The 26,226-nt window shown below is 42.5% G+C and overlaps 3 long non-coding RNA genes across 6 annotated transcripts; all 3 read right to left on the bottom strand.

Moving 5' to 3' along the window:
* Window positions 1-168: 168 nt before the first annotated feature.
* Window positions 169-11,257, bottom strand: LOC117395963 (uncharacterized). 3 transcript variants are annotated; one of them, XR_009309478.1, is made up of 6 exons: window positions 5,720-11,257; window positions 5,321-5,407; window positions 5,121-5,190; window positions 2,653-4,306; window positions 1,859-2,073; window positions 169-1,167 (listed from the first exon to the last, which is right to left on the bottom strand). It is a non-coding gene; the product is annotated as an uncharacterized LOC117395963 (long non-coding RNA). The 3 variants fall into 3 exon arrangements; XR_009309479.1 differs by having other exon boundaries at window positions 179-1,167; window positions 2,653-2,814; window positions 4,028-4,306; window positions 5,321-7,117; XR_009309477.1 differs by having other exon boundaries at window positions 170-1,167; window positions 5,321-11,256.
* An 812-nt stretch (window positions 11,258-12,069) lies between these two features.
* On the bottom strand, window positions 12,070-20,892 carry LOC131702713 (uncharacterized). The gene is made up of 4 exons (XR_009309480.1): window positions 14,946-20,892; window positions 14,746-14,815; window positions 13,653-13,931; window positions 12,070-12,271 (listed from the first exon to the last, which is right to left on the bottom strand). It is a non-coding gene; the product is annotated as an uncharacterized LOC131702713 (long non-coding RNA).
* Window positions 20,893-21,694: 802 nt separating this feature from the next.
* LOC131702715 (uncharacterized) lies at window positions 21,695-25,835 on the bottom strand. 2 transcript variants are annotated; one of them, XR_009309484.1, is made up of 4 exons: window positions 24,891-25,835; window positions 24,694-24,760; window positions 23,601-23,879; window positions 21,695-21,896 (listed from the first exon to the last, which is right to left on the bottom strand). It is a non-coding gene; the product is annotated as an uncharacterized LOC131702715 (long non-coding RNA). The 2 variants fall into 2 exon arrangements; XR_009309483.1 differs by having other exon boundaries at window positions 24,694-25,835.
* Between the last annotated feature and the right edge of the window lie 391 nt (window positions 25,836-26,226).

The raw sequence follows: 26,226 nt of genomic DNA, 5'->3' as shown, positions 1-26,226 counted from the left end.
GGACTTGATCTTTATTTAGAAGCATTAACTGTAGCAAACAACAGAAATGCCTAAATGTAGGTTTTAAGACCTTTACATACCACAACCGCTCCTTTTCATTGTCAATATCCTGAAAAGGCTTTCAAACATGCATTGTACAGTGCACTCAGGTTTTAGCAAGGGTTCTCTTCACCTCTGCAAGTGTTAATGTGAATAGTTTTTATAATAAAAATAATTATTTTTACCCTTTTTATTTTAAACCCAGTTTGTAAAGGCCAATTTCTAGTCAACTTGGAGTATCACAGTATTTTGCCATTTTGATTTAAGTAGTGTTAAATATAATGTGAATATAGCTTATGGATTTGTGTTTTAATTCTCAGTTTAAAAATAAGCTGCAAACAGACTTTACATTACAGAAATGCAAATAGTGTTTATTAATAAGGAGGAAAAGTAAAATGTTCTTTCTTGGAACAACTTAACAACTGTTAAGAATTCTCTATTACCAAAAATCCTTAGGAGGGAAAAGATCCAGCCTTGCGTTATACAAACATGGTTGCACTTACCTGGATTTGGTAAGGATAGTAGCCATAACAGGAATTTATTTAGAACTGTACATAATAGTAGCGTAAATAATATACTTTTATTTAAAGGCTTGTAACATTTCAGCACTGATGTTAATATTGACAGATTGAACTATTACATTTTAATATTTTAGTAAATTGAATTGTAGTGCTTAATTGTAGTGCTAAATATCTGCAATAATAATAACTACAGGTAAGAATTCTCAACCAAAGGTGACTCACTTGCTAAATTTAAGTGTACAAAGAATTATAGATAACAAAAATGATAAACAAAAATTCTAGCAGCACTTTGGCATGCATAACATTGTTCTTAGGATCGAACGTACTTGTGCCCTTTGACTACAGGTACGGTAAGCAAAGGAATTTGTTTATGCCCTTCCAAAGCCTGGGGAATTTTTAATTCCAAAGTCCATATCATCCCTGAAGGACTCGTATGAATGCATGCATGGTACCCTTAATATGTTGGTACATGTGTTTGCAAGTGGAAACCGTGAACCATCATGCAAAAATTCAACAGTTGGAGCAGGGTTGAAGCCCAATGCTGGTACACTGTCACTTCCTGTGGCAAAGACAAGGATGTCCTCCAGGGTAACTCCACAAATCCCCACTAAAAAAAAAATATATATAAAAATAGATCAATCATCTTTGTAACTGCCATTTAGGTTTTTCACGTGACATCACTGCTGTTGGGTCTCCATTTTGAAGGGCAGAAAGCACTGTATGCCAATGGCAGAATAATGTTATTAATATAATTAAAAATATTATTAAGTTAAAGACTTTTAAATTGTATCACTGATTATTTTGAAATATGTATGCACAAACTGGTTTACACTCTACAGATTTAAGTGATGCTTCGTATTTTTTTTAATCCTTATATAAAGTTATTATAATATACGTTTTATGAGCTAGTGCAATTAACTACGTATAAACGTTTTAATAGAAGTACTGTAACTAACTGTATATAACTTCATTCATATTAGTTTTGTATTTTTAAACAAAGTACTGAAAATGTAACATGTTTAAACCTTGGTCTGATAACAAATAATTAATTTATCTAAATGTCAGGCAATCAATAATAATAATAATAATAATAATAATAATAATACGCAAGCATTTTATTCATGATACAATTGTTTGTTGACATGTACCTGCCGAGAGCTACATTTTCCATCAAGAACCCTCTCACATGACTGTTTTAAATTGTATATAAACTTCTGAATGTATACTACTATATTGAGATGCTAGTTCAATTTGGATACACAACATCTTATTGAAATTGCATTTAAAATAAAACGTACTCTCTACATCCAAGAGATAATCCCTCCAATGACATACTGCTTCATTTTCTCTCTCAAACTTGTTACTCCCACAGTCAGATCGCTGCTCTTTGAATAGCTCTTCAAGCACATCAGCAGTCAGCTTCTCTGTCGATTGACAGAAAATAGGTTTGAAGGTTTCAGGGTGGGCCTTCATAGAATCCATTACACCGAGAGAACGGAGTCCTTCTTGCAACCTGTGCAAAATATTTGAATAATGAATGTTCTGAATTAGTAATACAGTAGACACTTGAAAAAAAAGATGTACATACCCCAATGCAATGCTTGTTTTCAGAGCATATAAAATATTCTCTTCAATAATAATGTAGATTTTGTTTTTAAATATATAAAACAAACCACTGGCTTTCTTCAATACATTAATTATTTCATTAAGTAGCCCAGAGGTGGGGAGGGGGAATGTGATTCTGAATGTATTGGTATAAATATGCAGCTTGGTGCTAGTCACAACATATAATAAGTGATATTTCTTTAGCACAATATAGGGACAAAGTAGATTCAGTTTGGTTTTCAATTCAGTACACATCTGCACGCTACATAATAACATAGAACACTTTGATTAAACTTCTCAGAACACATTTAATATTCTAAAGAAAATTAATATAAAAATGAGGCTGTGAATTTAAAAGGCTGAGTCTGTGCTTTGTCTGGCTGAGTTTAGGAATGAGTCGACTTTATAAACTTTTTTGTAACTATGGAGCATCAACATTAGGTGGATACTGTTCTTTGTAATATTAGATTTTTTGTAAAAAGCATACCTTTCAAACTGTGTTCTTGTTCGCTGAAGAACATACCAGTCGATCACATCTTGCACTACATCATTTTTATTTTGAAGTGTGATGTTTTTCAGACAACCAGCCAGGCTCAGGAGGTTTACAATGCTCATAACCGCCTCGTCCAGTTCCTTTTTAATTGACTGACTTTGAAATAAAGAGAACATACATGCACATTGAAGCAAAATATAAATCCAAGGGTCAGCATCCACAACAAATCCTCTTCAGTCCTGACATCCAATATTTATTTTTTATAGATATAACCTGTTAATTTATGTTTCTGGGTTTAGGACAATTTATTTGCATAAAAAATATCAATATACTTGTTTTAAATACATACAAACATCCACTAAACAAGGAATGCAACGGAAGAGGACAAATAATGAGATGCATTCTGAGAAGCTAGGCAAGAATGAGAGTACACATGATTTCATTTTTTCAAGTTTAAGCAATGCTTCAAATAATCCACTTTAAAACATTACAGTTTTTTTATTTAAAAAAGGGCACAGGGGTGCTCCTTGACCAGCCAACAGCTTAAACACAAATATTTTGGGGCGTAGATACAAATTCCATACAGACACAAACAACAAAAATATACATTGAACTTAACTATCAATCAAAACTCAATTACTGCATTTCATTTCCAGTGTATTATATTCCCAGATACATACAGATTAAAAATAAAAGCCTATCAAAACAGTTTTCATCAGCTAAGTACATCTCAGAAGTTAAGCTGTGTGGAAATGAAATGCAACAACTGACTGAATCATGAATATGAAAGTGCAATGTGTCTTTTTGTTGTTTAAAAACAAGGCTTAAAAAAACAAACAAAAAAAAAATGGTACCTTTCCTTCACTATCCAATTGTCTACATATGCTACACTCCTACCTCTGACAGCTGACATTTAATATCAGGGTCTGTTATATCCTCGATTGCAGCATGCACGTTGTCTGGACCTAACGCTACTGCCTGGAACAACACTGGGGCAAAGAAAGGTGGAGATGGTCCTCCATGTACGATGCTCATAGCAATCAACTGTCCTGCATAGAAATAGCTGTTGTAGTTAATAACAGCATTTTCATGTAATTTCATTTGTTATGTATAATATATTTGTTTCTGTCATGCAAACAACATTCTACCAAAGCAGCTTCTGAAAAATGCTTTAATTTTCAGAAATAGTGCTGGTTAATTACATTTGCTTTGCTTTGCTCCAGAGAAACAATTGTATCTAATGTCATCACACGTCCTTCTGTTCTCTTTTGAAAAATACATACTGTGAACATTTGGCACACCATATCTACTACTGGATTTTTATAATTTAGTTTTCAGCACATAAAATGAAATTGATTTATACACTTACACTCTGCATGGCATGAGAGAGTACGTTGATTTTCTGGGCCATCAAACATAGGGCTGTTTCTTATATATTGCAGCACTAGTCTGACAAACTCCCTCATTGGCCCTCCCAAATCCACTGCTCCTTCCGAAACACCAGCATCATCTGTGAATTTCACATCAACTCTTTTGTTGGTTGAAAAGTTTGGCCTCTACAGCACCATCCCACACATTTCTTCTGTTTAAGTTGAAGCGAATGACTTCATTGATTCCAACTCTCAGGGATTGTAGGATATCTTTCACACTAAAATATAGGAAAAGATGAAATTCGAGGAATTAAGTAACAATCAATAAATCACATCACATACATTAGAGAGGTTTCTTAAAATCAAGAGAAGGGGAGTATTAAAATGACCACATTTTTGCATGTGGATGGTCAATTGGAGAAAGAGTAATGTTTCATGTGAATACACATCAAACACAGCTATTACTAAAGATAAAATCCGACCTCTGCCATCCCATAATCTGACACAACACAAAGTGTTTACTCTCCTGTGGGTGGTGGTCATTGTGTTACAATGTTACATTCACAGAAAATGGTGGAGTTCATAAATACCATGACAAAGAATTCTATGACAAAAAGTTATTTAAATGAATTAATTCTAAACATACATTTAAAATATACAGTCACCAAGCAAATATTCATTTAGTTGTATGAATACATCTGTTCCTCAAGACTCAATGAATAAGGCTTGCAACACTTATTGAACAGCTGCATGCGAGCTTTCCTTTAGCGATTCCTCTAGAGCTCTATTCAGCCGCTCTTCTTCAGAACCACTAAATACATTGTCTTCACTGACAAGGTCCACATAGTCTCTAACAAACAAAAGAATAAATAAGAAATTCAGCCCACTATAACACTGATAGCATTGGAAGCTCCATTCTTACTTTCCTTCTGCAGTAATAGTCCTTTGATAGTAAAAGTCTTTTAAATTACATCAATGTGAGACATTGTGTTGTGCACAACAGAAATTACTGTCACGGAAACAAACATCATACTCAATATTAATGTTAAAAAATAAAAACATTTTAATTATATAAAAATGACAATTACTTACGAGTACTCCACATTGAAAACATTATATCTCCATAACGACATCATCTTCCAAATCAGTGTCATCAGGCTGTCTGAAAACAGTTAACAAAGACATACATGCGTTGAATGTCAAAACATATTTACCACAGATACAAGTCAACCACTATGTTGTAAAAATAAATGAGCAATTTAAATTACAAATACACCAGAAAAATAGATGACCTTCCACAGTTTTCAATGTGTTCTGAAAGGCATTTCAGAGGGATATTTTTCACACCTTTTGCACTTCTCCATGACCACCTCTTGACACTACAACAAACAAACACACATTTATTTTTAACATGCTTCATTTTTATAGTATGTGTTACATGTGCATTTAAACCTTAACCCAGATCTCCAGTCCTGATCGTCGAGAGCCATAGTCCAGCAGGTTTAATGCAATAGATATTGCTCAAAAAGAGACGGTAAGAGCGTGCCAGTGAAGAAATATGTTGAGAGTTGGAAAGGGAGGAATCAAAGGTGACACCAAGGTTTGGGCAGAGGAGGAAGGGGAAAGGGTGATAGAAGGGAGGCGAAGAAGAAGGAATATAGAGGACATTAGATTTTGACAACTGTTCTTACGCTTCGCAATGCTCTCCAGGTTTTTCTGAAGTGGTCGAATATAGGCCATTGCCTGGTTCAGGCCACTCTCAGTTCTCTCAGAAACAGAGTTTCACATAGTTAAGAAAATCCTCCATTTTCGTCTGCAAATGTTATTTTTTTCCTACCAAGGCCTGAATTCTGTAAACCAATGCGGTCTTCTCCATTGGGCACAGTTTGAACGTTGGTCTCTGCTAAGCAAAATAAATCATGTGTCCAGGTTTCACTGTGTGTAGTTTTCCGTTTACACTTTCCAGTGTTCTGGAACATCTTTTGCCCCCTTGCCTGATCACATGGCTGAAACAGCTGCACAAGATTTCTTTGAATGTGGTCATTTCTAGCTACAGTGCAGGGAATCCTGCCTGAATCGACTGTAGGGGTTCCTTGTTGTACTTCAGCTAGTGAGGTTTGCATGTTGTTAAACAAACCGCTAAAAGAACTGCGTGAACACATCCCAGTACCAGTCTGTGATCCTGAGCCAGCAGTGGCTGTGCTTTCTGACTCTCTCTTCAAAATCCTTGCAGCTTCTTGAAGTCGTCGAGCAGCCTCAACATTGGCACTCTCACCACTACAAAAGGAACAGAACTGAAATCATATATTCACATAAACTAAAATAAAATTAATTAATTTAGCAGATGCTTTTATCCAAAGCTATTTACATACGGGCCAACGGCAGTGCCCCACCCGGGAATCGAACCTCAAACACTTGGATGCAAGTCTGGAAGCCTAACCACCACTCAACACTGCCGCACTGATAAATGTACATATATATTTCACTGGTTACCTACGAGGGCTTGAGAGGAGGCGAAATTGGGAGTGAGATATTAAGAATGAGACCAGATGAGAGGATTTCTCCGGTTGCTTAGGAGGCTTGAGAGGGGTGAGACATTTGAGAGTTTAAGAGTGAGACGAGTTTGAGGGATGGCGAGATTGAGGGCTGGAGTTTGGGAATGGTGCTTAGTAACATTGAGGTTAGATACTGATAGCAGGACGAGATAGGGGGGACGAAGAGTTTTCCCTTCTCGTCGGGTCAGGCAGCATCCTCTGGCTGCTGGGCGACGTAGAGAGGGAGACATGAGAAGAGCAAAGGATTAGATATAAACACTTTCCGCCAGGTCAGGCAGCATCCTCCGACTGCTGGGTGACGTAAAAGTGAGAGAGAGAGAGCAAAGTTTAGACATATAACATACAACAAACTGACTCTCGCTCCCGACGGGTCAGGCAGCATCCTCTGGCTGCTGGGCGTTTAGTGGAGCAAGAGACAGGAAGGGGACAAACAGGACAAAAGGACAGATCCTTCGCAACTCAGTGCAGCATCCTCAGGCAGCTAAGCTGGCAGCTGGGCGGCGTGGAGAGCTTAGGAAAAAGTGTCTCGGGTCCGTTTAGGAGAGACGAAAACAGAGAAACCCCCCACCCCCTCGGTCGGGGCCAGCTCGGCAGGTGGAGGCACGGCCTACTGCATGAGGGGGCTGAAATGGTCCTGGACCTGAAATAGAAGAGAGGAGATGGGACAGCAAGGTTGAGGCCTGGAAGGCTTAGCGCATAAGCAGCAGAAGAATAGGATGTGGCCGGGGGTCCCCTCAGGCCGGCGAGGAACAGCCGGGCGGCAGTGGTTGAGACGAGAGGCCGACCCGGACAGCCGGGGGAGTGAGACTCACTTCCCCCCAAAAGAGGACCCCCGGCTCCCCGCAAGAACCACACCGTGGGATAGAAAAGAGATCGCAGAGCCACACACAAACAAAAGCTAGAAGAAAAGAGAAAAGACAAGAGATGTTAGTAGACAACCTATGCCTATAAGCCGTCCGCACTGCAGGGAGGAAACCTCTGGTGGGCCTGGCGGAGAGGGCGCCCCCCACTCCGGGCAAGCTAACAAGTGCTTGGTGAGCTGTGGCGATGTCTGCAGAGGATGATCTAATATAAAGTTCACAGCTGAAGAGATCCAGCGCCCCATAGACTTAATCAAAGTGTTGATACCCTAGTAGAAGAAAGTCCGATCCGTGACGAGAGGGTGCATAAACGGGATGAGAACCAGTGACTCGCAAGTATAGATCTGGAGCTGTCGAAGAGGGGATCTGACAGAAGATACTGAATCCTCGGCTTAATTGGACCGTTTTTGAAGATCTGATGAAGAGGATAAAGTGGTTTCCGGGGATTTGAGAGAGATCTGAGCACTTGAGGCCTAGAGCTGGGAAGTTGGAAATTGATGGAGTTGAGAATTCTGCACAGCGGAGAAATCCAAAGGCGACGGTCAGGCACAGGGTTTCCATGACGATGTCGTTGAATAGGTTGAAGCATCCTTGCCAGAGAGCAGTGATGAGACAAAGGAGAAGGTCAGTAGAGATTGATTAACTTGATGGAGAGGAGGGGAGCAGGCTTTTCTCCATACCTCTGAGCGTTCTCTCTAGAGATCCGCTATCTCTAGAACGGACGAGAGGAGAAAGATTGGAGGCGAAATTGATACTGAATGCCCGCTAGGTAGCATCTAAATAGAGGAGGGGGCTAAACATAGAGACAGCCTGAGGTGAGTGATGAAGGCGAGGAGTGCTGTAGGTTGAAAGAGGTATGAGATCCGTTTTTTTTTTTTGTTTTTTTTTTAATTATTTATTTATTTATTTATTACTCGCAAAAGTGAGTAAATGAAGACCAGGCAGTCGAGTAGTAAGAACGGGTAGATGGGGCGAGAGCGTTCTCCATGAATCCACGTGGTGATTGAAGGAGGCCGGAGAGAGAGTTATTCAGTTGAATATTGTTTTGCTGAAAGGTAGTACGAGACGAGGGTTGGGGTCTGCTCCTGGGAACAGGTTGCAGAACTTCTGGATCTTGATGTAACTGTCTGTATTGAAGTCCTGATGAAGTCCTGATTTATTTTATTTTTTTTTTATTTATTTTTTTTATTTTAACTGCAAGGTGTAGTATTCTGTAGTAAAAATTACTACAGCTGGCCAAAGTCCAGTATCTGGGTGCGTGGAATGGTTCACAAGACCTCATGGTTGAAATGGCTTAACGGTCAGAGTCTATCCATTGTATTCCCCTTGATGTCTTGGTACTCTTGCTTTTTTTTTTTTTTTTTTTTTTTTTAAAAACGGTAAATCACAGGTGTTGTCACGGTAAGTTCACAGGGTGCACTCTGTTCCTTCAGGAATCCTGCAGAGGAAGTGCTTCACAAGAGCAGTTAGACATAGTACTTCCAAGGTAAGGTCATTGCATAGACAGAGCAGCTTTTTCTGAGGGTAGATATTAAAGAGTGAAGAATGTCTATTGATATAGGGAGCCAGGAGGGAGCAGCAGGGGGGGGGCTCTTGAGGATCTCTCCGAGTGTCAAGCAAACTGATGGGATGGATAGGAGTGTTGAAGAAGGGATGGAGATGAGGCGGCAGAAATACTAAATTCCGGAGATGTAGGCTTTAACGGTAGAGGGGGCTAAGTGAAGAGAATCCCTTGCATGGGCGATGGAGGCTAGAATCCGTTGTTCATTAAATCAGAATGGGATGTATTTTGAGTGCAGAAAGTTGTAAATGTTTTCCATCCAGAGGTAAATGAAGATTTGGTCGCTGGGACTAAGAGTGTGGCCATGTAGTGATGAGCAGATTGCAGAAGGTTGGAGAGTGTTGTATTTAGTTGAACGGCAGATGTTGGTGTTGCAGAGTTTGATGAGGGCTGAGGTGGCAGCTGGACCTGAACAAACATATGAAATCGACTGCTGAGATGTTTTTAAAACTAAGGCAGAGAGCTGAGATGCCAACCATCCTGTGTTAGTTAATACAGGATTGATCAGCGGTTTGCTACCATCTTGTCTGTTTGGAATGGAAAAGGTGAACTCATAAATCAGAGATTTGGGTTTCACAACTCCAATCATTCTCCAAATAGTGGAACTCCTTAATTCATAAATCAAACAGATTTCCAGTCTCGTACCATATATTAAAGCTTGTAGTATCTGAGAGGATGAGCGGACATATGACTAAATTGCTGAGGAAGTCAAGCTCTCCGTGTATATATATATCTCTTAGATCCAGGTATTGGAGGAAAGCTGGAGTGTTGGAAGCTCTGGAGGAGAGCAGTTGCAGATTTGAACAGTAAATAAAGCCACTTTTGTATGCTGCAATAGAAGCAGATCTGAAGAGGGAGCCGAGATTTGCTGTAATGAGGAAATATTAACAGTAGAGGCAAGATCTGCTGAACGGGCAGAGATCTGAGGGGTAAACGATGGAATGCTGTCAGTAGTCTGCAGTGGCCTGCTGTAGAGAGCAGAGAGCTGCTGAATGCGGTGAAAATTGGTATTTGAGAGTTAAGGCGTTTTTAGATGATGGCGATGGGGCTGCCTTTGGGCAGAAATGAAGAATGCATAGATCTGAGGCCGCTGCAGAACCTGAGAGGATAGGAATGCGTTGCTCGGAGGCTGCTACAAAACCTATTGATTTGATCAGGAGCAGTCTAAGAGTGTATTGTCCATTGCGGGATACGAGGACGCTTGACTGAAATGTTGATAATCGTAGCACATAGTTTCCGAATGTGACTGGTAGCTCAAATTGAATGAAATGGACTTTGAAAGTTATATTAAGTGCCTTGATGAAGTTGGGGGCAAATAAGGAAGTGCAAATCCAGGAACAAGAAGGTTGCAGGAATGGCCTGATGCAGGGAAGCTGTAAATTAATGTGACGGTGGATTCTTAACATCTCAGAAAGCTGATAAGCATGGCTTCATGACAAGGTTCTCAAGGGGAGGAGTTTGGATTTGAAAAAATTCAAGTTAATATATGTAGAAAAAGAGGTTGAGGCAGGAGGGTACTGAGAATCCCTCAAAAAGACAACGAACTGCAGGAATTGATAGAAGGTTTGGAGAGTGCCAGATTCGCAGCGATAGCAAATCATCTTAAATTATGTAGAGCTTGTGGTGATATGCTGCCATCTAGAGGTTTTGATTGGAATTGAAACTATTGGCTTCAGTGAAGCAGGGTAGCATATATTTGGTTATTGCGATTACAATCCTTGTCTATGTATTAAGCATTTGCTTTAGCACAGTTAGTGATGATATAAGTAAGTTAATGTAGGTCTAGAAGAGGAGCCTGCAGTATTTAGATGTCACAATTCGGCGAGTTGAAGCTCTCATGTTGCAAAAGCGCTGCAGCAGGAGCCAGAAATTGCAGTCGTGTGGCACAGGCTCTCATTGCCTGTTAAAGCTGCCTGGTCGCCGTAGCAACTTACCACTCCCAGTAGTCACTCGCTGAGGCGTTGCCGTGGTAACCATGGTCTGTGAGGCGCCGGTGTAAAACAGTTGCAGTGCAGCGGTGATGTTGAAACTGATGAAAACGCAGACCAAGTTGAGAATGACGCTGCGTTTTGAACGGCGCAGAGTGAGCAGGTAGGAAAATAGCTGATACTATCTTGCGAGCGCAGAGCAGAGAGACAAAAAACAAACACAGACAAGGAAGCGGAAATAGTGCTGGGTTAAAGTAGAAAAAGAGAGCGAGATAGACAGGAGGGGCAGCCAATAACACATACGTGGAGCAGTGCTGGCCATGCCCTAATAATTAACGTGGCGAGCGCTGCATTGTGCGATTGGCGGGAAATACTAAATGAGGCTGAACTGGGATCAGCTTCCACCCGGAAGAGATCGCGGACGCTACCGGGCAGGATGTCACGGAGGGAAGGTAAGACAGGCTAAAGAAAAGGAAATAGGATAAGAAGAAAAAAGGAGCGCAAAGCGGGAGAGCGCCCTCTACGGCATCCCCCGAATTACGCCTAAAGGCTAACATATAATGAATGCTGCGAGTATTTTACACACACAAGTGCAGCACTTGTTTGACCTCACAAGAACTAGGAGAACCGTCCTGCTTACACCCTTGTGCTACTCCAAGTATTGATCAGCTTTAAAATAAATTTAAAAAAAACTTAACTCTAAATACCTGTACATCTAGCAAGTAATTAATACAAATGATAGCTACATTGGTACAATAAAATACAAATCTTAAGTCAACCGGTACAACTGTATAATAAAGCTACTGATGCAACATCTCATACAGGTCGCTGCAGTAGACGAGGGGAAATTCATTCTTGAAATACTCATTTTTACCCACTTCCCCCGCCAAAAAAATTAAAATAAAATAAATAACTTGTCTTGATACACGTCTGTCTCTTAATTCGACCAGAATACTGTACCTACTGTAATAATAATCAAAAACCCATCACGATTTTAAAATACTTACTTTTAAATACAGGTACCAATACCCACCCACCACCGTTTTACAGTTACATACACTATATACTAGAAAACAAAAACCAAAAAAACAGTGACAACTGTGGTCACTATACAATCTCAAATCATTATAAGTTCGTTATATATAGCTAAATTGTATCATGCATCGTCTATGTTATGAGCACATGTGATCGAGTATTAATTTTTATACAATAACAAACGAATATAAAAAGAAAACTCGGAAAAAACAAACTCGAACTTGCCTTCATTCAGCTCTATCCGCCATCGGTAACGTGAGCGATGCACCAGGAGGATTGTGGGTCCACAGTTTCCATGGCAACCCTGGTAAACGAATACGGTCTTCAGGTTAATGATCCGCAAGCGGAATACCATGTTATATATATATATATATATATATATATATATATATATATATATATATATATATATATATATATATATATTTTAGCTCAAAGAGCCAGTAATAGTTTTATAATAATAATAATAGTAATAGTTTTTATTGTTTCTGACGTGGTGTTCTTGCGTTTCTTTCTCGTGCTAGATGTGAAGCAGTCGATGCTAGAGACGGTCGTTCCGAAGTCAGATTCTGATTTCATCATGGTGGTGCAGGGGCTGAACCGAGGGCAGGTGAGAACACAGGAGAAGCTGTGTGCGGTGCAGCGACACACTCGCTGTATCGGCGGTCGTTATGAACACGGAGCTCACGGGAGAAGCTGGGTGCGGGGCAGCGACACACTCGCTGTATCAGCGATCAGTATGAACACGGAGCTCACAGGAGAAGCTGGGTGCGGGGCAGCGACTCACTCGCTGTATCGGCGGTCGTTACGAACACGGAGCTCACGGGAGAAGCTGTGTGCGGTGCAGCGACACACCCGCTGTATCAGCGATCGGTATGAACACGGAGCTCACAGCAGCAGCTGGGTGCGGTGCAGCGACACACCCGCTTTATCAGTGATCGGTATGAACACGGAGCTCACAGGAGAAGCTGGGTGCGGGGCAGCGACACACTCGCTGTATCAGCGATCGGTATGAACACGGAGCTCACAGGAGCAGCTGGGTGCGGTGCAGCGACACACTCGCTGTATCAGCGATCGGTATGAACACGGAGCTCACAGGAGACGCTGGGTGGGGTGCAGCGACACACTCGCTGTATCAGCGGTCGGTATGAACACGGAGCTCACAGGAGAAGCTGGGTGCGGGGCAGCGACACACTCGCTGTATCAGCGGTCGTTATGAACACGGAGCTCACGGGAGAAGCTGGGTGCGGTGCAGCGACACACTCGCTGTTTCGGCGATCGGTATGAACACGGAGCTCACGGGTGCAGCTGGGTGCGGTGCAGCGACACACTCGCTGTTTCAGCGATCGGTATGAACACGGAGCTCACAGGAGCAGCTGGGTGCGGTGCAGCGACACACCCGCTTTATCAACGATCGTATGAACACGGAGCTCACAGGAGCAGCTGGGTGGGGTGCAGCGACACACTCGCTGTATCGGTGGTCGTTATGAACACGGAGCTCACGGGAGAAGCTGGGTGCGGGGCAGCGACACACTCGCTGTATCGGCGGTCGTTATGAACACGGAGCTCACAGGAGCAGCTGGGTGCGGTGCAGCGACACACCCGCTTTATCAACGATCGTATGAACACTGGATTTTTATAATTTAGTTTTCAGCACATAAAATGAAATTGATTTATACACTTACACTCTGCATGGCATGAGAGAGTACGTTGATTTTCTGGGCCATCAAACATAGGGCTGTTTCTTATATATTGCAGCACTAGTCTGACAAACTCCCTCATTGGCCCTCCCAAATCCACTGCTCCTTCCGAAACACCAGCATCATCTGTGAATTTCACATCAACTCTTTTGTTGGTTGAAAAGTTTGGCCTCTACAGCACCATCCCACACATTTCTTCTGTTTAAGTTGAAGCGAATGACTTCATTGATTCCAACTCTCAGGGATTGTAGGATATCTTTCACACTAAAATATAGGAAAAGATGAAATTCGAGGAATTAAGTAACAATCAATAAATCACATCACATACATTAGAGAGGTTTCTTAAAATCAAGAGAAGGGGAGTATTAAAATGACCACATTTTTGCATGTGGATGGTCAATTGGAGAAAGAGTAATGTTTCATGTGAATACACATCAAACACAGCTATTACTAAAGATAAAATCCGACCTCTGCCATCCCATAATCTGACACAACACAAAGTGTTTACTCTCCTGTGGGTGGTGGTCATTGTGTTACAATGTTACATTCACAGAAAATGGTGGAGTTCATAAATACCATGACAAAGAATTCTATGACAAAAAGTTATTTAAATGAATTAATTCTAAACATACATTTAAAATATACAGTCACCAAGCAAATATTCATTTAGTTGTATGAATACATCTGTTCCTCAAGACTCAATGAATAAGGCTTGCAACACTTATTGAACAGCTGCATGCGAGCTTTCCTTTAGCGATTCCTCTAGAGCTCTATTCAGCCGCTCTTCTTCAGAACCACTAAATACATTGTCTTCACTGACAAGGTCCACATAGTCTCTAACAAACAAAAGAATAAATAAGAAATTCAGCCCACTATAACACTGATAGCATTGGAAGCTCCATTCTTACTTTCCTTCTGCAGTAATAGTCCTTTGATAGTAAAAGTCTTTTAAATTACATCAATGTGAGACATTGTGTTGTGCACAACAGAAATTACTGTCACGGAAACAAACATCATACTCAATATTAATGTTAAAAAATAAAAACATTTTAATTATATAAAAATGACAATTACTTACGAGTACTCCACATTGAAAACATTATATCTCCATAACGACATCATCTTCCAAATCAGTGTCATCAGGCTGTCTGAAAACAGTTAACAAAGACATACATGCGTTGAATGTCAAAACATATTTACCACAGATACAAGTCAACCACTATGTTGTAAAAATAAATGAGCAATTTAAATTACAAATACACCAGAAAAATAGATGACCTTCCACAGTTTTCAATGTGTTCTGAAAGGCATTTCAGAGGGATATTTTTCACACCTTTTGCACTTCTCCATGACCACCTCTTGACACTACAACAAACAAACACACATTTATTTTTAACATGCTTCATTTTTATAGTATGTGTTACATGTGCATTTAAACCTTAACCCAGATCTCCAGTCCTGATCGTCGAGAGCCATAGTCCAGCAGGTTTAATGCAATAGATATTGCTCAAAAAGAGACGGTAAGAGCGTGCCAGTGAAGAAATATGTTGAGAGTTGGAAAGGGAGGAATCAAAGGTGACACCAAGGTTTGGGCAGAGGAGGAAGGGGAAAGGGTGATAGAAGGGAGGCGAAGAAGAAGGAATATAGAGGACATTAGATTTTGACAACTGTTCTTACGCTTCGCAATGCTCTCCAGGTTTTTCTGAAGTGGTCGAATATAGGCCATTGCCTGGTTCAGGCCACTCTCAGTTCTCTCAGAAACAGAGTTTCACATAGTTAAGAAAATCCTCCATTTTCGTCTGCAAATGTTATTTTTTTCCTACCAAGGCCTGAATTCTGTAAACCAATGCGGTCTTCTCCATTGGGCACAGTTTGAACGTTGGTCTCTGCTAAGCAAAATAAATCATGTGTCCAGGTTTCACTGTGTGTAGTTTTCCGTTTACACTTTCCAGTGTTCTGGAACATCTTTTGCCCCCTTGCCTGATCACATGGCTGAAACAGCTGCACAAGATTTCTTTGAATGTGGTCATTTCTAGCTACAGTGCAGGGAATCCTGCCTGAATCGACTGTAGGGGTTCCTTGTTGTACTTCAGCTAGTGAGGTTTGCATGTTGTTAAACAAACCGCTAAAAGAACTGCGTGAACACATCCCAGTACCAGTCTGTGATCCTGAGCCAGCAGTGGCTGTGCTTTCTGACTCTCTCTTCAAAATCCTTGCAGCTTCTTGAAGTCGTCGAGCAGCCTCAACATTGGCACTCTCACCACTACAAAAGGAACAGAACTGAAATCATATATTCACATAAACTAAAATAAAATTAATTAATTTAGCAGATGCTTTTATCCAAAGCTATTTACATACGGGCCAACGGCAGTGCCCCACCCGGGAATCGAACCTCAAACACTTGGATGCAAGTCTGGAAGCCTAACCACCACTCAACACTGCCGCACTGATAAATGTACATATATATTTCACTGGTTACCTACGAGGGCTTGAGAGGAGGCGAAATTGGGAGTGAGATATTAAGAATGAGACCAGATGAGAGGATTTCTCCGGTTGCTTAGGAGGCTTGAGAGGGGTGAGACATTTGAGAGTTTAAGAGTGAGACGAGTTTGAGGGATGGCGAGATTGAGGGCTGGAGTTTGGGAATGGTGCTTAGTAACATTGAGGTTAGATACTGATAGCAGGACGAGATAGGGGGGACGAAGAGTTTTCCCTTCTCGTCGGGTCAGGCAGCATCCTCTGGCTGCTGGGCGACGTAGAGAGGGAGACATGAGAAGAGCAAAGGATTAGATATAAACACTTTCCGCCAGGTCAGGCAGCATCCTCCGACTGCTGGGTGACGTAAAAGTGAGAGAGAGAGAGCAAAGTTTAGACATATAACATACAACAAACTGACTCTCGCTCCCGACGGGTCAGGCAGCATCCTCTGGCTGCTGGGCGTTTAGTGGAGCAAGAGACAGGAAGGGGACAAACAGGACAAAAGGACAGATCCTTCGCAACTCAGTGCAGCATCCTCAGGCAGCTAAGCTGGCAGCTGGGCGGCGTGGAGAGCTTAGGAAAAAGTGTCTCGGGTCCGTTTAGGAGAGACGAAAACAGAGAAACCCCCCACCCCCTCGGTCGGGGCCAGCTCGGCAGGTGGAGGCACGGCCTACTGCATGAGGGGGCTGAAATGGTCCTGGACCTGAAATAGAAGAGAGGAGATGGGACAGCAAGGTTGAGGCCTGGAAGGCTTAGCGCATAAGCAGCAGAAGAATAGGATGTGGCCGGGGGTCCCCTCAGGCCGGCGAGGAACAGCCGGGCGGCAGTGGTTGAGACGAGAGGCCGACCCGGACAGCCGGGGGAGTGAGACTCACTTCCCCCCAAAAGAGGACCCCCGGCTCCCCGCAAGAACCACACCGTGGGATAGAAAAGAGATCGCAGAGCCACACACAAACAAAAGCTAGAAGAAAAGAGAAAAGACAAGAGATGTTAGTAGACAACCTATGCCTATAAGCCGTCCGCACTGCAGGGAGGAAACCTCTGGTGGGCCTGGCGGAGAGGGCGCCCCCCACTCCGGGCAAGCTAACAAGTGCTTGGTGAGCTGTGGCGATGTCTGCAGAGGATGATCTAATATAAAGTTCACAGCTGAAGAGATCCAGCGCCCCATAGACTTAATCAAAGTGTTGATACCCTAGTAGAAGAAAGTCCGATCCGTGACGAGAGGGTGCATAAACGGGATGAGAACCAGTGACTCGCAAGTATAGATCTGGAGCTGTCGAAGAGGGGATCTGACAGAAGATACTGAATCCTCGGCTTAATTGGACCGTTTTTGAAGATCTGATGAAGAGGATAAAGTGGTTTCCGGGGATTTGAGAGAGATCTGAGCACTTGAGGCCTAGAGCTGGGAAGTTGGAAATTGATGGAGTTGAGAATTCTGCACAGCGGAGAAATCCAAAGGCGACGGTCAGGCACAGGGTTTCCATGACGATGTCGTTGAATAGGTTGAAGCATCCTTGCCAGAGAGCAGTGATGAGACAAAGGAGAAGGTCAGTAGAGATTGATTAACTTGATGGAGAGGAGGGGAGCAGGCTTTTCTCCATACCTCTGAGCGTTCTCTCTAGAGATCCGCTATCTCTAGAACGGACGAGAGGAGAAAGATTGGAGGCGAAATTGATACTGAATGCCCGCTAGGTAGCATCTAAATAGAGGAGGGGGCTAAACATAGAGACAGCCTGAGGTGAGTGATGAAGGCGAGGAGTGCTGTAGGTTGAAAGAGGTATGAGATCCGTTTTTTTTTTTTGTTTTTTTTTTAATTATTTATTTATTTATTTATTACTCGCAAAAGTGAGTAAATGAAGACCAGGCAGTCGAGTAGTAAGAACGGGTAGATGGGGCGAGAGCGTTCTCCATGAATCCACGTGGTGATTGAAGGAGGCCGGAGAGAGAGTTATTCAGTTGAATATTGTTTTGCTGAAAGGTAGTACGAGACGAGGGTTGGGGTCTGCTCCTGGGAACAGGTTGCAGAACTTCTGGATCTTGATGTAACTGTCTGTATTGAAGTCCTGATGAAGTCCTGATTTATTTTATTTTTTTTTTATTTATTTTTTTTATTTTAACTGCAAGGTGTAGTATTCTGTAGTAAAAATTACTACAGCTGGCCAAAGTCCAGTATCTGGGTGCGTGGAATGGTTCACAAGACCTCATGGTTGAAATGGCTTAACGGTCAGAGTCTATCCATTGTATTCCCCTTGATGTCTTGGTACTCTTGCTTTTTTTTTTTTTTTTTTTTTTTTTAAAAACGGTAAATCACAGGTGTTGTCACGGTAAGTTCACAGGGTGCACTCTGTTCCTTCAGGAATCCTGCAGAGGAAGTGCTTCACAAGAGCAGTTAGACATAGTACTTCCAAGGTAAGGTCATTGCATAGACAGAGCAGCTTTTTCTGAGGGTAGATATTAAAGAGTGAAGAATGTCTATTGATATAGGGAGCCAGGAGGGAGCAGCAGGGGGGGGGCTCTTGAGGATCTCTCCGAGTGTCAAGCAAACTGATGGGATGGATAGGAGTGTTGAAGAAGGGATGGAGATGAGGCGGCAGAAATACTAAATTCCGGAGATGTAGGCTTTAACGGTAGAGGGGGCTAAGTGAAGAGAATCCCTTGCATGGGCGATGGAGGCTAGAATCCGTTGTTCATTAAATCAGAATGGGATGTATTTTGAGTGCAGAAAGTTGTAAATGTTTTCCATCCAGAGGTAAATGAAGATTTGGTCGCTGGGACTAAGAGTGTGGCCATGTAGTGATGAGCAGATTGCAGAAGGTTGGAGAGTGTTGTATTTAGTTGAACGGCAGATGTTGGTGTTGCAGAGTTTGATGAGGGCTGAGGTGGCAGCTGGACCTGAACAAACATATGAAATCGACTGCTGAGATGTTTTTAAAACTAAGGCAGAGAGCTGAGATGCCAACCATCCTGTGTTAGTTAATACAGGATTGATCAGCGGTTTGCTACCATCTTGTCTGTTTGGAATGGAAAAGGTGAACTCATAAATCAGAGATTTGGGTTTCACAACTCCAATCATTCTCCAAATAGTGGAACTCCTTAATTCATAAATCAAACAGATTTCCAGTCTCGTACCATATATTAAAGCTTGTAGTATCTGAGAGGATGAGCGGACATATGACTAAATTGCTGAGGAAGTCAAGCTCTCCGTGTATATATATATCTCTTAGATCCAGGTATTGGAGGAAAGCTGGAGTGTTGGAAGCTCTGGAGGAGAGCAGTTGCAGATTTGAACAGTAAATAAAGCCACTTTTGTATGCTGCAATAGAAGCAGATCTGAAGAGGGAGCCGAGATTTGCTGTAATGAGGAAATATTAACAGTAGAGGCAAGATCTGCTGAACGGGCAGAGATCTGAGGGGTAAACGATGGAATGCTGTCAGTAGTCTGCAGTGGCCTGCTGTAGAGAGCAGAGAGCTGCTGAATGCGGTGAAAATTGGTATTTGAGAGTTAAGGCGTTTTTAGATGATGGCGATGGGGCTGCCTTTGGGCAGAAATGAAGAATGCATAGATCTGAGGCCGCTGCAGAACCTGAGAGGATAGGAATGCGTTGCTCGGAGGCTGCTACAAAACCTATTGATTTGATCAGGAGCAGTCTAAGAGTGTATTGTCCATTGCGGGATACGAGGACGCTTGACTGAAATGTTGATAATCGTAGCACATAGTTTCCGAATGTGACTGGTAGCTCAAATTGAATGAAATGGACTTTGAAAGTTATATTAAGTGCCTTGATGAAGTTGGGGGCAAATAAGGAAGTGCAAATCCAGGAACAAGAAGGTTGCAGGAATGGCCTGATGCAGGGAAGCTGTAAATTAATGTGACGGTGGATTCTTAACATCTCAGAAAGCTGATAAGCATGGCTTCATGACAAGGTTCTCAAGGGGAGGAGTTTGGATTTGAAAAAATTCAAGTTAATATATGTAGAAAAAGAGGTTGAGGCAGGAGGGTACTGAGAATCCCTCAAAAAGACAACGAACTGCAGGAATTGATAGAAGGTTTGGAGAGTGCCAGATTCGCAGCGATAGCAAATCATCTTAAATTATGTAGAGCTTGTGGTGATATGCTGCCATCTAGAGGTTTTGATTGGAATTGAAACTATTGGCTTCAGTGAAGCAGGGTAGCATATATTTGGTTATTGCGATTACAATCCTTGTCTATGTATTAAGCATTTGCTTTAGCACAGTTAGTGATGATATAAGTAAGTTAATGTAGGTCTAGAAGAGGAGCCTGCAGTATTTAGATGTCACAATTCGGCGAGTTGAAGCTCTCATGTTGCAAAAGCGCTGCAGCAGGAGCCAGAAATTGCAGTCGTGTGGCACAGGCTCTCATTGCCTGTTAAAGCTGCCTGGTCGCCGTAGCAACTTACCACTCCCAGTAGTCACTCGCTGAGGCGTTGCCGTGGTAACCATGGTCTGTGAGGCGCCGGTGTAAAACAGTTGCAGTGCAGCGGTGATGTTGAAACTGATGAAAACGCAGACCAAGTTGAGAATGACGCTGCGTTTTGAACGGCGCAGAGTGAGCAGGTAGGAAAATAGCTGATACTATCTTGCGAGCGCAGAGCAGAGAGACAAAAAACAAACACAGACAAGGAAGCGGAAATAGTGCTGGGTTAAAGTAGAAAAAGAGAGCGAGATAGACAGGAGGGGCAGCCAATAACACATACGTGGAGCAGTGCTGGCCATGCCCTAATAATTAACGTGGCGAGCGCTGCATTGTGCGATTGGCGGGAAATACTAAATGAGGCTGAACTGGGATCAGCTTCCACCCGGAAGAGATCGCGGACGCTACCGGGCAGGATGACACGGAGGGAAGGTAAGACAGGCTAAAGAAAAGGAAATAGGATAAGAAGAAAAAAGGAGCGCAAAGCGGGAGAGCGCCCTCTACGGCATCCCCCGAATTACGCCTAAAGGCTAACATATAATGAATGCTGCGAGTATTTTACACACACAAGTGCAGCACTTGTTTGACCTCACAAGAACTAGGAGAACCGTCCTGCTTACACCCTTGTGCTACTCCAAGTATTGATCAGCTTTAAAATAAATTTAAAAAAAACTTAACTCTAAATACCTGTACATCTAGCAAGTAATTAATACAAATGATAGCTACATTGGTACAATAAAATACAAATCTTAAGTCAACCGGTACAACTGTATAATAAAGCTACTGATGCAACATCTCATACAGGTCGCTGCAGTAGACGAGGGGAAATTCATTCTTGAAATACTCATTTTTACCCACTTCCCCCGCCAAAAAAATTAAAATAAAATAAATAACTTGTCTTGATACACGTCTGTCTCTTAATTCGACCAGAATACTGTACCTACTGTAATAATAATCAAAAACCCATCACGATTTTAAAATACTTACTTTTAAATACAGGTACCAATACCCACCCACCACCGTTTTACAGTTACATACACTATATACTAGAAAACAAAAACCAAAAAAACAGTGACAACTGTGGTCACTATACAATCTCAAATCATTATAAGTTCGTTATATATAGCTAAATTGTATCATGCATCGTCTATGTTATGAGCACATGTGATCGAGTATTAATTTTTATACAATAACAAACGAATATAAAAAGAAAACTCGGAAAAAACAAACTCGAACTTGCCTTCATTCAGCTCTATCCGCCATCGGTAACGTGAGCGATGCACCAGGAGGATTGTGGGTCCACAGTTTCCATGGCAACCCTGGTAAACGAATACGGTCTTCAGGTTAATGATCCGCAAGCGGAATACCATGTTATATATATATATATATATATATATATATATATATATATATATATATATATTTTAGCTCAAAGAGCCAGTAATAGTTTTATAATAATAATAATAGTAATAGTTTTTATTGTTTCTGACGTGGTGTTCTTGCGTTTCTTTCTCGTGCTAGATGTGAAGCAGTCGATGCTAGAGACGGTCGTTCCGAAGTCAGATTCTGATTTCATCATGGTGGTGCAGGGGCTGAACCGAGGGCAGGTGAGAACACAGGAGAAGCTGTGTGCGGTGCAGCGACACACTCGCTGTATCGGCGGTCGTTATGAACACGGAGCTCACGGGAGAAGCTGGGTGCGGGGCAGCGACACACTCGCTGTATCAGCGATCAGTATGAACACGGAGCTCACAGGAGAAGCTGGGTGCGGGGCAGCGACTCACTCGCTGTATCGGCGGTCGTTACGAACACGGAGCTCACGGGAGAAGCTGTGTGCGGTGCAGCGACACACCCGCTGTATCAGCGATCGGTATGAACACGGAGCTCACAGCAGCAGCTGGGTGCGGTGCAGCGACACACCCGCTTTATCAGCGATCGGTATGAACACGGAGCTCACAGGAGAAGCTGGGTGCGGGGCAGCGACACACTCGCTGTATCAGCGATCGGTATGAACACGGAGCTCACAGGAGCAGCTGGGTGCGGTGCAGCGACACACTCGCTGTATCAGCGATCGGTATGAACACGGAGCTCACAGGAGACGCTGGGTGCGGTGCAGCGACACACTCGCTGTATCAGCGGTCGGTATGAACACGGAGGTCACAGGAGAAGCTGGGTGCGGGGGCAGCGACACACTCGCTGTATCAGCGGTCGTTATCAACACGGAGCTCACAGGGGAAGCTGGGTGCGGGGCAGCGACACACTCACTGTATCAGCGATCGGTATGAACACGGAGCTCACGGGAGAAGCTGTGTCCGGTGCAGCGGCACACCCGCTGTTTCAGCGATCGGTATGAACACGGAGCTCACAGGAACAGCTGGGTGCGGTGCAGTGACACACCCGCTTTATCAATGATCGGTATGAACACGGAGCTCACAGGAGCAGCTGGGTGGGGTGCAGCGACACACTCGCTGTATCGGCGGTCGTTATGAACACGGAGCTCACGGGAGAAGCTGGGTGCGGTGCAGCGACACACTCACTGTTTCAGCGATCGGTATGAACACGGAGCTCACGGGAGAAGCTGGGTGCGGGGCAGCGACACACTCGCTGTATCAGCGATCGGTATGAACACGGAGCTCACGGGAGCAGCTGGGTGCGGTGCAGCGACACACTCGCTGTTTCAGCGATCGGTATGAACACGGAGCTCACAGGAGCAGCTGGGTGCGGTGCAGCGACACACCCGCTTTATCAACGATCGTATGAACACGGAGCTCACAGGAGCAGCTGGGTGGGGTGCAGCGACACACTTGCTGTATCGGTGGTCGTTATGAACACGGAGCTCACGGGAGAAGCTGGGTGCGGGGCAGCGACACACTCGCTGTATCGGCGGTCGTTATGAACACGGAGCTCACAGGAGCAGCTGGGTGCGGTGCAGCGACACACCCGCTTTATCAACGATCGTATGAACACTGGATTTTTATAATTTAGTTTTCAGCACATAAAATGAAATTGATTTATACACTTACACTCTGCATGGCATGAGAGAGTACGTTGATTTTCTGGGCCATCAAACATAGGGCTGTTTCTTATATATTGCAGCACTAGTCTGACAAACTCCCTCATTGGCCCTCCCAAATCCACTGCTCCTTCCGAAACACCAGCATCATCTGTGAATTTCACATCAACTCTTTTGTTGGTTGAAAAGTTTGGCCTCTACAGCACCATCCCACACATTTCTTCTGTTTAAGTTGAAGCGAATGACTTCATTGATTCCAACTCTCAGGGATTGTAGGATATCTTTCACACTAAAATATAGGAAAAGATGAAATTCGAGGAATTAAGTAACAATCAATAAATCACATCACATACATTAGAGAGGTTTCTTAAAATCAAGAGAAGGGGAGTATTAAAATGACCACATTTTTGCATGTGGATGGTCAATTGGAGAAAGAGTAATGTTTCATGTGAATACACATCAAACACAGCTATTACTAAAGATAAAATCCGACCTCTGCCATCCCATAATCTGACACAACACAAAGTGTTTACTCTCCTGTGGGTGGTGGTCATTGTGTTACAATGTTACATTCACAGAAAATGGTGGAGTTCATAAATACCATGACAAAGAATTCTATGACAAAAAGTTATTTAAATTAATTAATTCTAAACATACATTTAAAATATACAGTCACCAAGCAAATATTCATTTAGTTGTATGAATACATCTGTTCCTCAAGACTCAATGAATAAGGCTTGCAACACTTATTGAACAGCTGCATGCGAGCTTTCCTTTAGTGATTCCTCTAGAGCTCTATTCAGCTGCTCTTCTTCAGAACCACTAAATACATTGTCTTCACTGACAAGGTCCACATAGTCTCTAACAAACAAAAGAATAAATAAGAAATTCAGCCCACTATAACACTGATAGCATTGGAAGCTCCATTCTTACTTTCCTTCTGCAGTAATAGTCCTTTGATAGTAAAAGTCTTTTAAATTACATCAATGTGAGACATTGTGTTGTGCACAACAGAAATTACTGTCACGGAAACAAACATCATACTCAATATTAATGTTAAAAAATAAAAACATTTTAATTATATAAAAATGACAATTACTTACGAGTACTCCACATTGAAAACATATCTCCATAACGACATCATCTTCCAAATCAGTGTCATCAGGCTGTCTGAAAACAGTTAACAAAGACATACATGCGTTGAATGTCAAAACATATTTACCACAGATACAAGTCAACCACTATGTTGTAAAAATAAATGAGCAATTTAAATTACAAATACACCAGAAAAATAGATGACCTTCCACAGTTTTCAATGTGTTCTGAAAGGCATTTCAGAGGGATATTTTTCACACCTTTTGCACTTCTCCATGACCACCTCTTGACACTACAACAAACAAACACACATTTATTTTTAACATGCTTCATTTTTATAGTATGTGTTACATGTGCATTTAAACCTTAACCCAGATCTCCAGTCCTGATCGTCGAGAGCCATAGTCCAGCAGGTTTAATGCAATAGATATTGCTCAAAAAGAGACGGTAAGAGCGTGCCAGTGAAGAAATATGTTGAGAGTTGGAAAGGGAGGAATCAAAGGTGACACCAAGGTTTGGGCAGAGGAGGAAGGGGAAAGGGTGATAGAAGGGAGGCGAAGAAGAAGGAATATAGAGGACATTAGATTTTGACAACTGTTCTTACGCTTCGCAATGCTCTCCAGGTTTTTCTGAAGTGGTCGAATATAGGCCATTGCCTGGTTCAGGCCACTCTCAGTTCTCTCAGAAACAGAGTTTCACATAGTTAAGAAAATCCTCCATTTTCGTCTGCAAATGTTATTTTTTTCCTACCAAGGCCTGAATTCTGTAAACCAATGCGGTCTTCTCCATTGGGCACAGTTTGAACGTTGGTCTCTGCTAAGCAAAATAAATCATGTGTCCAGGTTTCACTGTGTGTAGTTTTCCGTTTACACTTTCCAGTGTTCTGGAACATCTTTTGCCCCCTTGCCTGATCACATGGCTGAAACAGCTGCACAAGATTTCTTTGAATGTGGTCATTTCTAGCTACAGTGCAGGGAATCCTGCCTGAATCAACTGTAGGGGTTCCTTGTTGTACTTCAGCTAGTGAGGTTTGCATGTTGTTAAACAAACCGCTAAAAGAACTGCGTGAACACATCCCAGTACCAGTCTGTGATCCTGAGCCAGCAGTGGCTGTGCTTTCTGACTCTCTCTTCAAAATCCTTGCAGCTTCTTGAAGTCGTCGAGCAGCCTCAACATTGGCATTCTCACCACTACAAAAGGAACAGAACTGAAATCATATATTCACATAAACTAAAATAAAATTAATTAATTTAGCAGATGCTTTTATCCAAAGCTATTTACATACGGGCCAACGGCAGTGCCCCACCCGGGAATCGAACCTCAAACACTTGGATGCAAGTCTGGAAGCCTAACCACCACTCAACACTGCCGCACCGATAAATGTACATATATATTTCACTGGTTACCTACGAGGGCTTGAGAGGAGGCGAAATTGGGAGTGAGATATTAAGAATGAGACCAGATGAGAGGATTTCTCCGGTTGCTTAGGAGGCTTGAGAGGGGTGAGACATTTGAGAGTTTAAGAGTGAGACGAGTTTGAG

The sequence above is a fragment of the Acipenser ruthenus genome, chromosome 30 (genome assembly GCF_902713425.1).
Source record: "Acipenser ruthenus chromosome 30, fAciRut3.2 maternal haplotype, whole genome shotgun sequence".
In the NCBI taxonomy this organism is placed as follows: domain Eukaryota; kingdom Metazoa; phylum Chordata; class Actinopteri; order Acipenseriformes; family Acipenseridae; genus Acipenser; species Acipenser ruthenus.
Note: the sequence above shows the minus strand (reverse complement) of the source record. Positions and strands in the feature narration are given on the sequence as shown.